Raw genomic sequence first — 11,740 nt, forward strand, 5'->3', positions numbered from 1 at the left:
CACCACTCCTTAGGATTTCCTACCAGATTGCATTCAGAAAGCATAGCACACAAGTCATCGATATCTTCGTGCTTTTCAACCATGTTTGCTTGACCCTTCTTCTTGTCTTTCTTTGGAGCACGACAGTCTGCAGATCTGTGTCCAGCTTTTTCACAGTTGTAGCAATTTTCGTTGAACCGCTTCTTGCTTGGGTTGTTTTTCGGTCCATAAGCCTTCTTCCTCTTTCTATCCTCAACAATGTTTGCTCCCATTATTATTGAGTTTCCACGTCCTTTCTTTTCAGCAGCTTTATTGTCCTCTTCGATTCTCAACCGAACAATGAGATCTTCAAGGGACATCTCCTTTCGTTTGTGTTTCAAGTAGTTTTTGAAGTCCTTCCACAAAGGAGGCAACTTTTCAATCATTGCTGCAACTTGGAACGCTTCATTGATGACAAGACCTTCAATGAAAATTCTGTTAGTAGAGACAATATAATTAATACTTTCAACATTAGTATTAATTTGACTTATACCTTCAGCAAGGAGATCGTGAATAATCACTTGCAATTCTTGGACTTGGGTAATAACAGACTTGCTATCTACTATTTTATAGTCCAAAAATTTAGCGGCAATAAATTCTTTTAACCCGGCATCTTCCGTTTTGTATTTCCTTTCAAGCGCTATCCCCAGTTGTTTTGACGTCTCCATATTACTATAGACGTTATACAAATTGCCCTCTAGTCCACTAAGAATGTAATTCTTGCATAGAAAATCAGAATGCTTCCACGACTCAGTTACGAGAAAGCGTTCATTTTCTGAAATTTCGTCGGGCAGAACAGGAACATCTTCCTTAATGAACTTCTGCAGACTTAAAGTCGTCAAGTAGAAGAACATCTTCTGCTGCCAGCGCTTGAAGTCAATCCCGGAAAAATTTTCGGGTTTTTCTGCCAGTGCCAATGCCGATGTTGTTCGGCTTGTCGATGCATTGGCAGTTACAATAGGAACAGTCTGGTTCCCGTTGTTATTCGTCATTTCTGTAAAAGAATGACACAAACAAATGTTAAAATCACGTAGATTTTAATCTCCACTGGAGTAGAAAATCACACAGGTTTTAGTCTCCAGAAATAGTGAATATAACACAAATACAGAAAATAATAAATTCCTTAAGCTTGTTATTTAGCTATATTTGTAAAATAATTATGGAGAAGATAAAATAACATAAATGTAAAAGAGACAGAATTTAATCCGAGCCCACTGAATTCACAGTGTTTCCTTAAGGAATTTAATCCCCTCCTAGTACCCAAGGTTGTGGATTATTTCCTCCCAGGATAGAACGAATTACACACTGGTATAGCGATACTTCAAACACCAATGTTTCAGCGAACACAAAGATCGGTAGCAAATCACACTTACTGATGCTTTATTTGTAGTTAAAACAATGCAGAAGAAAGGAGGAGAAGTCAGAAATTTGTATGAAAAATCTGAGAGAATGGACTGGTATTTATAGCCAATGTTGAGCTCAAACTGAAGAGGTGCAACTCTTCAAATACGAAGAGGTGCCAACTGTTTCTTCAAATCTGAAGAGGTGCAAACTGTTCTTCAACTCTTCAGATTTGAAGAGGTGCAAACTATTCTTCAAATCTGAAGAGGTGCAAACTGTTTTGTAAATGTCTTTTACAAAAAGCGAAGGGCATATACTATTACGTTTGGATTTAATATTAATATTCCGTTTATAAAAAATCGGATATTTAATAACAATTCTGTTAATATTTACTATTAACAAATAAATTTGGTCCAAAAAATTAATTAATCGATCATTTGACCGAAGCCGAAGCCGAAGCCGTAGCCGTAGCCGTAGCCAAAGCCGAGCAAGCGAGCGACGACGACGGCGCGAGGCTTGCCTTCTTCTTAACTCTTTAAGAGCTAGAAGAAGTGCAATTGTATATATACCTATCAAAATCTTTTCCTCTTCCAATATGGGACAATATCCCTTTGTCAATGAGGGAAACTCAAATATTTTTAATTTTTCTTCATTTCCCATTCATCCTCTTTTAAGCTATATTTAAGCTTAAAAAACCCAACACGTAGACCAACAAAAGAGACTCTTTAAACCAAACAAGGCAAATAGGAGATTTTTCGAAGGAGTATTAAGTATCAGTGTCCTATTTGCTAACCAAACAAGACAAGCAAGACAAATAGCACAGCTAACTAAACATTCTAGTCTTTATGTTTCAACTTATGTGGCAGTGTTTAACACTGTATACGGGTGAAATCGGGGCCAACGCACACTCCGATTTTCCGGTGGGTCAAACGGAGCAAGAGTATGAATACATGGGATCGAAATCGAAGCTGAGAACTTTTTGTATCGAAGCTCGAACGGAGTGCTCGCCATCGGACCTGATAAAAGGACGCACCCCGGACCCGAGATGAGTTCTGAGACTTCGGGAAGCTCATGAATGGTTGTGGGCGACAGATAGATGGCCGTGATATCCAAAACCAACCGGATATCACGGCGCGGATCTCGCTCAATGGCGGTTACAAATCAGTAATTAACGAGAGAGGAGGATTTTTACCTTTTTTAGACTTATACTAGGGGTGAAACTCTCCTACTATATAAAGGAGAAGTTTTTCTTTGATATGACATATTGTAACACACAAACCAAGGCAATACAAATTCATTTTCTCTCCTTTCTAGCTATTGCAAAGTTCTTATTTTATTGTTGTTCTTCATTTACAATTGGCTCCGAATTAAGGTTCCGGTCAAGGGCAAACTACTGTTCAGCGTAAATCCGAGCACGGCCTCAACATCAAAATTGGTTTGATTATTCATTTTATCTTTAACTCATTTATCTAACATTCTTGATTATTTGTGTTGAATCAATCCACATATCCTTAAAACCGCATACAAATTTAATTGTTATCAGTTTTAAGGGTAAACAGACACAACATAAGTTTAAAAAAGAAAAAGAAAAAAAAGTTTTGGAACTTATGGTCTTAAACTTGGGATGACATTAATGTGGAAACTTGCGATCACATGAAATAAACAGAAAAAAGTATATATATATATATATATATATATATATATATATATATATATATATATATATATATATATAATCGTTCTTGTGTTTCAAATATGAAGTACTCCAGTGAAAGAATCCTTGACAGAATGTTGTTGCTCTCTGTCCTCCCTCCCTACATTAAACCAAACGTTCATATGAGAGATGCGTGTATGTTTAGGATTTAATGCGGCCAATGAATGTACATTTAGGTGCCGTTTTGAAATAAGGTATGCGTGCCTGTAAATTCAGGTGCGCAGCAGTTTTTGCCACTTTCAACAATTCATATACATGCATTTAGATTGTTAATTTAATTATTATCTAAGTTTATACCACTAGCGCAATTTTATTGATTTGAACATATTACTTATCTTCTTTTCTTAGATTATAAAGTCATACTTAATGCAAACGATGTTCTTCCATACAAATGGATTCAAAATGACCTGATTTCCCGTTTTATTATCTACTTTATTTGGGGGAGGTGTGGGGAGAAGGGGCTCAGAGGCGGAGCCAGGATTGGAAACTTGTGGGTTCAGGATTCTAGTTCGTTAATGTTACTGGGTTCTATATTAATAATTTATATATATTTAATTAATTTTTAAAATAAATAAAGAGTTTGTATCAAAGTTAATGGGTTCGACCGAATCCGCAAATCATATGCTAGCTCCGCCTCGAAAGCTAGAAGGACATGATAGCAAAAGCATAACTACCATCAATGATGGTGGATGAATAACTCAATTATTAATCATAAATCTCGGATTTAAGCGTTAGAAACGGAAAAATCCTAATAAGAAATGTACATTTAATGATTACGAATCCAAAAGTCGGATAAAAAGCATAGGTGGTGCGAGAAGTTAAAGAAGGAGAGTTTGGTGAGATATGACGGTGACAAAGGCTCACCAAAGTAGATTCTATGACCAATTAAAATCAAACAAGCTGGGGCCAGTGCGAAACTGTTGAACCGTCTCACAATAAACTAACACGTACGTAATTACATGGATAGGCTTGCGACCTAACTTCCTTTCTGATTTCTTTCTTTTTATTGGTCAACTTACCTATCAACTTCAACCTCGCCGTTCATTTATATTGTGGACCCTCAAGGGAAGGGAAAAAAAAAAAAAAAGCAATCAAAATTTCTGAATTTGTTAATACTTCCTTTAATAAATCATACAACGAGCATTAAGTTTTTCAATAATAAGTTTGTATGAAGCTATCAATGAATCCAAGTACTGTAGAGTTTTTTTCTTGTTAGAAAGCATATTTAAATGAATTAACTTGCGAACTGAATCAAAATTGGTGGATATAATTTATAAAATGCAGATCATATCATGCCATGAGAATAAAAAGATCATTTAAAAGTGATAATCAAAACAAATATATTCATCTTGATATTATTGGCTCTTCTTATCACTTCCTCAATGTATTCTATTATTGATTCTATGGCCAAAAGTTTTAGTACTATCTTGTCGAAAATTGTATCTCCAGACCCTATATATGGGATTATACTGTTTTTTTTATTATTATTATTGTTGTCGAAAATTGTAAGTTAGATCTGCTTACAAAAATTGACTTCTTGCTTTCTTTGTTACATGGATTAGTATGTCTATTGGATTGATCAACAATAATATTGAAATAAATAGAGGCATGCATATATATATATATATATATATATATATATATATATATATATATATATATATATATATATATATAAGAGGGCATTAAGAAAGTGAGGTGGCACCTCTCTCAAGCCAAGAAATACATTTATCTTTTTTCTCTTTTTTTTGAATTTTTCAACACTTTTTCTATTTCCTAATTATTTTATTGTAAGAAGTAAAGTCTAATAATTACTCCAACGTTTCACAAAATGAAAACACACATTCTTCAACTGATTCTATTCATATTTATTACCACAACGTTTCATATAGCCAATGCACCGGTTCATAAACTAATTCATTCATATTCTCCACTAATACCTAAATAATCTCATTTATAAGAATCCTTATTCGGTGAAATTTTTACCTTTGCAGAGCAGGTAATGGTAGGACAAAAAATGAAGCAATATCACTGCATCGTGTGGACAAGCTCCAAAGAACCCATGGTAGGAATATTTTTCTTGATTTTTTTCCAAGTTTAGGTGTGTTTGATCAGACATACTCAACATAAAAATATTTCTTTAATGTCTATTTATGCAGACTAATTCTAAGAAACACTCATACTCCATCACAGTTTTACAATAAATGAAGACTAATAATTCACATTTTCTATCAAGGTATGGTTAATTAAACTATAAGACTAATCTCTCTTTTTTCTTCTTTAATGTTGGGTCACATAAAAGTGGTACATAGTGATTACTTAAACCATAAGAATATGTTCTCCTTTTCCCCCTTTATTTTAGGGTCATATAAAAATTGCAGGGTATGATTTCAGGTATTTAAGGGTCATCTAAGAATTTATGAATCGGGATCAAGAACGAAGCAGAGGAAGAACGTATAGAATTAATTGAGCAAATTCAGAAGAAGATGATGGAGAGCCTTATGATGAACTGTAGAATATTTTTATTTTTTTCTCAAACAGACTATTAAAATATAGTCATACATAGGCATATATCTTTGTATACGGTCAGAATCGGGCTTGCCTAATTTCATACGACTAACCGAAATCGGGACAGAAGATCAAGGTCTGGCTCCAGTTATATCGAAATATGGTACGGAGATGGATTGGTAAGCTCGTGGATCAATGGCCGATCAGGATCGAGGTCAATTCGAAACCGAAGCGAGAAAGAGATTGAGCAAGATCGAAGGGGGCCTGCTACGCCGAATAACAGAAAACCGAGATCGAAGGGGGCCTATTTAAATTCATTAGCTATGACCGTCAGGCATACACTCCGAAATTAGTTGAATTATAAGCTCAAAGAAATTGTCTTGCATATTGTTATAAATCTATATTGCTGTAATAAATAATTAAATCTTTAAACTTTCTGAAATATATAAACAAAACAGAAAGTTAGTAACACTTGTTTAAAGAAATAATTTCTGGAAAAATAGTGTAGGAATAAATCGAGCCCACTGAATACACAGTGTGTCCTTAAGGAAATTATTTCCCTCAAGTACCCGAGGTGCTGGAATATATCCTCCCAGGATAGAACGATTTAACTCACCGGAGTATTGGTACCAAAACGTCGGTGAACAGCGAGCCACTTGAAGGCTGTAAAACACACTGGAATTTTTGTGCAGAAGAAGAAGAAGAAGAAGAAGAAGCTCAGAAAATTTCGTAAAGAAAGATTCTGGGGTTCAAAGTATATTTATAGAGTTGTTGGCATTGTTTCTGAAAAGGTTTGCAACCTTTCAGAAACAGCCATGGCTGTTGGAACAGGTTGTTTAAAATATTGCGGGAAAATTTAAAATAATCCGAGAAAGAAAACGGGCCAAATCGGACCGGGTCGCGGGTCATGGGTTATTCCGGATTGAATTTTTCGTTAATTTTTTAATTAATTAATTAATTAATTGAAAGGAATTTTGTCCAAAAAGATTAATCAATCAATCTTTGACCGAATCTGAAGCCGAAGCCGAAGCCGAGCGAGCGATGACGACGACAGCGCGAGGCTTGCCTTATTCTTAACTCTTTAAGAGCTAGAAGAAGAGCAATTATATATATATACCCATCAAAAGTCTTTTCTTCCTCCAATATAGGACAATATCCCTTTGCCAAGGAGGAAAACTCAAATATTTCATATTCCATCCATTTCTCATTCACCCTCTTTAAGCTACACAAACTTAAAATTCCAACAATCCCCCACATGAATGGGGAATGGCTATAAAATAAAGGAATGCACGGACGCGTGTGTGTTTTACATGCAAGAATTAATTGCATCTGGATAAGTAGGCTTCCCTTTGAACTTTCCGTAGTGAACTTATATCGGATATACTCGGTCAATCGGTAGATTTGATATCTTTGAACCGTCGAGCTTTGTTGTATACCTAGACAACAAAAGTCACACAATCAATCCTTAACCATCTATGGTTCTCACGGTTATGTTCGTTTCAGCCATGAACACCGCCTAGTTTCATGAGTGTTTACAGAATGGGCCTTTACTTTCTTTCCTCTTGAAGAGGCTTACACTTCACACTCACATAGGTGATTTCTAAACGTGTAATCCTATAGACACACTATCTGGTCATATCTTGCCAGACTTAGCAAATCATTAAAAAACCTTTAAGCTTTGTTGACTCATCAAAAAGCCTTAATGCTTTACCTCGTTTTTTAAACATTGTATTCATCACGAGAATGGGTTGAGTTATTTGACAATGTTGAACCGTCATTCATAACTTTGTTTGATCTCTTTGAACCTAGCGCATGGGATCTCCAGTCTGCTAGGTAGAGTTACCGCCATGATGACTTGTCCTAGACCTTAATCCCATTCTCTTTGATGATCTTTCAACTGCCTCTCTAGATAGGCCTTTTGTAAGTGGATCCGACGCGTTATCTCTTGACTTTACGTAGTCAATTGTGATAACACCACTAGAGAGTAGTTGTCTAACGGTATTGTGTCTCCGTCGTATATGACGAGATTTTCCATTATACATAACGCTCCATGCCCTGCCTATTGCCGCTTGACTATCACAATGTATACAAATAGGTGCCAAAATGGAATATCTTCCAAAAAGTTCCGGAGCCATTCATCTTCTTCACCGGCCTTATCTAAAGCTATGAATTCAGATTCCATTGTAGAGCGGGCGATGCACGTTTGTTTGGATGATTTTCAAGACACTGCTCCACCCCCAATTGTGAAAATATATCCACTCGTGGATTTAACTTCAGATGATCCAGTGATCCAATTTGCATCACTATATCCCTCGATCACGGAGGGATATTTGTTATAATGCAAAGCGTAATTTTGGGTATGTTTGAGATACTCCAAAACTCGTTTCATTGCCATCCAATGTATGTGATTGGGATTACTTGTAAACCGACTCAGTTTACTAATAGCACATACTATATCTGGTCGCGTACAATTCATGATATACATCAAACTTCTCAATACTCTTGCATAATCTAGTTGTGAGTCACTTTTACCTTCATTCTTTTGAAGTGCATAACTCACGTCAATTGGAGTCTTGGCAATTTTGAAATCCAAATACTTGAACTTGTCAAGTACCTTTTCAATGTAGTGAAACTGTGATAATGCTAGACCTTGTGGAGTCTTGTGAATTCTGATTCCTAAGATCATATTAGCAACTCCTAAGTCTTTCATATCGAATTTGCTAGCCAACATGCGCTTAGTAGGATTTATATCTGCCATGTTTTTTCTCATTATCAACATGTCATCAACATATAAACAAACAATGATTTCATGACTTGGAGTGTTTTTAATGTAAACACATTTGTCGCACTCGTTGATTTTAAACCCACTTACCAACATTGTTTGGTCAAATTTGGCATGCCATTGTTTGGGTGCTTGTTTAAGTCCATAAAGCAACTTAACAAGTTTGCACACTTTCTTTTCTTTATCAGGAACCATAAAACCCTCAGGTTGTTCCATGTAAATCTCTTCCTCTAATTCTCCATTTAAGAAAGTTGTTTTAACATCCATTTGATGGATTTCAAGACCATACACGGCCGCTAGTGCCACTAACACCCTAATAGATGTTATCCTCGTTACTGGCGAGTAAGTGTCAAAGTAATCAAGGCCTTCCTCTTGTCTATAACCTTTGACAACAAGTCTTGCCTTATATTTGTCAATAATGCCATCAGCTTTTACTTTCCATTTAAAGATCCATTTCGAATCTAAAGGCTTATTTCCCGGAGGAAGATCTACCAATTCCCATATATGGTTATCCAAAATTGATTGAATCTCACTATTGACTGCCTTTTTCCAAAACGCTGAATCAGAAGATGACATAGCTGCTTTAAAAGTTTGAGGCTCATTTTCAAGCAAGAATGTCACAAAATCTGGTCCAAAGGAAGTAGATGTTCTTTAACGTTTGCTATGCCTTGGATCTTCTATACTTGGAGTATTTTTCTTTGGTTCTTCCCGAGGTCGTTTAGGTCTTTCACTTAACGACTCACATTCAGTTTTATACGGATAGATGCTTTCAAAAAATTCAACATTATCTGATTCCATTACCGTATTAACGTGAATTTTGGGATTATCGAATTTATGAACCAAAAACCGACATGCTTTACTGTTTGTAGCATATCCAATGAAAATACAATCAACAGTTTTTGGTCCGATTTTAACTCTTTTAGGTAAAGAAACTTGTACCTTTGCTAGATACCCCCACACTTTGAAATATTTCAAGTTGGGTTTTCTTCCTTTTCATTTTTCATATGGAATAGATTGCGTTTTGTTGTGGGGTACTCTGTTGAGTATTCGATTAGCTGTAAGGATAGCTTCGCCCCACAAACTCTGCGGTAATCCGGAACTTATTAATAAAGAATTCATCATTTCCTTTAATGTCCAATTTTTCCTTTCCGCAATTCCATTGGATTGAGGTGTGTAAGGTGTAGTAGTTTGATGGATAATTCCATATTCCGAACATATTTCTGCAAACGAAAATTCATATTCTCCACCCCGATCACTTCTAATCATTTTGATCTTTTTATTCAATTGATTCTCCACTTCATTCTTGTATTGCTTAAATGCTTCAATTGCTTCATCCTTACTATTAAGCAAATAAACATAACAATATCGAGTGCAATCGTCAATAAAAGTAATAAAATATTTTTTTCCACCTCGAGATAGTGTCGACTTCATATCACAAATGTCAGTATGAATTAAGTCTAAAGTATTTGAATTCCTTTCAATAGACTTATAAGGATATTTTACAAACTTAGACTCAACACATATTTGACACTTTGATTTATTATACTCGAATTTAGGCAATACTTCTAGATTAATTAACTTCCGCAAGGTTTTGTAATTGACATGTCCTAAACGAATATGCTATAAATCATTTGACTCCAATAAATAAGAAGAAGCTAAAATTTTATTCATACTGTCAACAACCATTACATTTAGTTTGAAGAGGCCCTCTGTGAGGTAGCCCTTTCCAACATACATTTCATTCTTGCTTACAACAACCTTATCAGAAACAAATATACATTTGAATCCATTCTTAACAAGCAAAGAAGTAGAAACTAAATTCTGCCTAATAGTAGGAACATGAAGAACGTTGTTGAGCGTTAACACCTTGCCGGAAGTCATCTTTAGGAATATCTTCCCATAACCTTCAATCTTGGCTGTTGCAGTATTTCCTATGGAAAGCTCTTCTTCAGGACCAACAGTAGAGTAAGTCGCAAATGCTTCCTTGACAGCACAAACATGTCGAGTGGCTCCAGAGTCAATCCACCACTCCTTCGGATTTCCAACTAGGTTACATTTTGAAAGCATTGCACACAGATCATCAATGTCATCATTCTTCTCCACTATGTTGGCATGTCCCTTCTTCTTATACTTTTTCGGGAGATGATAATCAGGGGCTTTGTGACCGATTTTTCCACAATTGTAGCAGCTGCCCTTGAATTTCTTTTTGTTCTGCTCCTTAGTCTGTCCGGAAGACCTCTTTCTCTTCTTACTTTTTGGAGCAGTCTCCTCAACGATATTAGCTCCCATGATCGTTGAATTTCCACGAGACTTCTTCTCGGCTGTTTTGTTGTCTTCCTCAATCTTGAGACGAATCACAAGATCTTCCAACTTCATTTCTTTGTGCTTGTGCTTAAGATAGTTCTTGAAATCTCTCCACAAAGGAGGTAATTTTTCAATCATTGCAGCCACTTGAAATGCTTCATTCACGACCATACCTTCAGCAATAAGGTCATGAAAAATAAGTTGAGACCCTCGCGGTTTCATCTGATTCGATGTGTTTGAACCGGGATGCGTGCCGCGGTGGAGTTATATAAAGATAAGATCCTTGCGATTAGTTCATATGTTTTGATTCTCCCTTGTGAAATTGATTTGTTGTATGATACTGATAGGGAGTGGTGCCTGTCGAGCTTGTTTGATAGTTCTCTTATGTGTTTTTCCTTTCATATTTAGTCGTATTCACGTTGTGCTTATTGGGTTTTAGCTTACGATGTGTGTGCTCAGGTGGCGTTAGATGTGACTTGTTGATTCAGGTGTATAGTTATGATGTCTTCATGTTTCTTGCATCGTTGTCAGTGTTGAGAAGGATTGAAACAAGGTTCTAGCGGTTATGAGGCTAATTGTCGGTGTTGGATTTGATTATGGGCAGTTATTGGGCTAGAGTTGTTGTTAATGGCATATATGTGATGTGCTACGTCGTGTGGCTGTACCTTATGGGCGTAGGCATAAGTTGTTGTAGCTAGTTGAGGCTGATATCGTGTATTGATGTGGGAATCAGGTCTTTTGGGAATGATTGGATAATGAGAAATTTGATTCTAGGGATATCAGTGCGAGTTAAAGGTATAAATTTCAGTTGAGACAGTGTTGTCGGGCTTATGTGGATTGGGATGACGTGGGATCACCCGCGAGTGTAGGTACGGTAAGTTTACTCAGTGATTTGATGACTTCAGAATGGATCTTGATACGTTCGAGGACGAACACGGAAGATGTCACGACTTCAAAAGTTATATATCAAAAAACTATCAAACTTTTCTTCACCCGCCTTCAAAAGTTATATTTTAATCCTTTCATTCTAAAGCTATTCCTTTCCTTCCTCAAAATCATCAAGGCTATGCTAA

The 11,740-nt window shown here is 36.1% G+C and overlaps 1 long non-coding RNA gene across 1 annotated transcript; it reads left to right on the forward strand.

Annotated features, from left to right (window-relative positions):
- The first annotated feature begins 2,637 nt into the window (after positions 1-2,637).
- Positions 2,638-6,050, forward strand: LOC104084779 (uncharacterized). Its single transcript, XR_683671.4, has 4 exons — positions 2,638-2,794; positions 5,068-5,138; positions 5,233-5,309; positions 5,468-6,050. It is a non-coding gene; the product is annotated as an uncharacterized lncRNA (long non-coding RNA).
- Positions 6,051-11,740: the final 5,690 nt, after the last annotated feature.

The sequence above is a fragment of the Nicotiana tomentosiformis genome, chromosome 3 (genome assembly GCF_000390325.3).
Source record: "Nicotiana tomentosiformis chromosome 3, ASM39032v3, whole genome shotgun sequence".
NCBI classification, from domain to species: domain Eukaryota; kingdom Viridiplantae; phylum Streptophyta; class Magnoliopsida; order Solanales; family Solanaceae; genus Nicotiana; species Nicotiana tomentosiformis.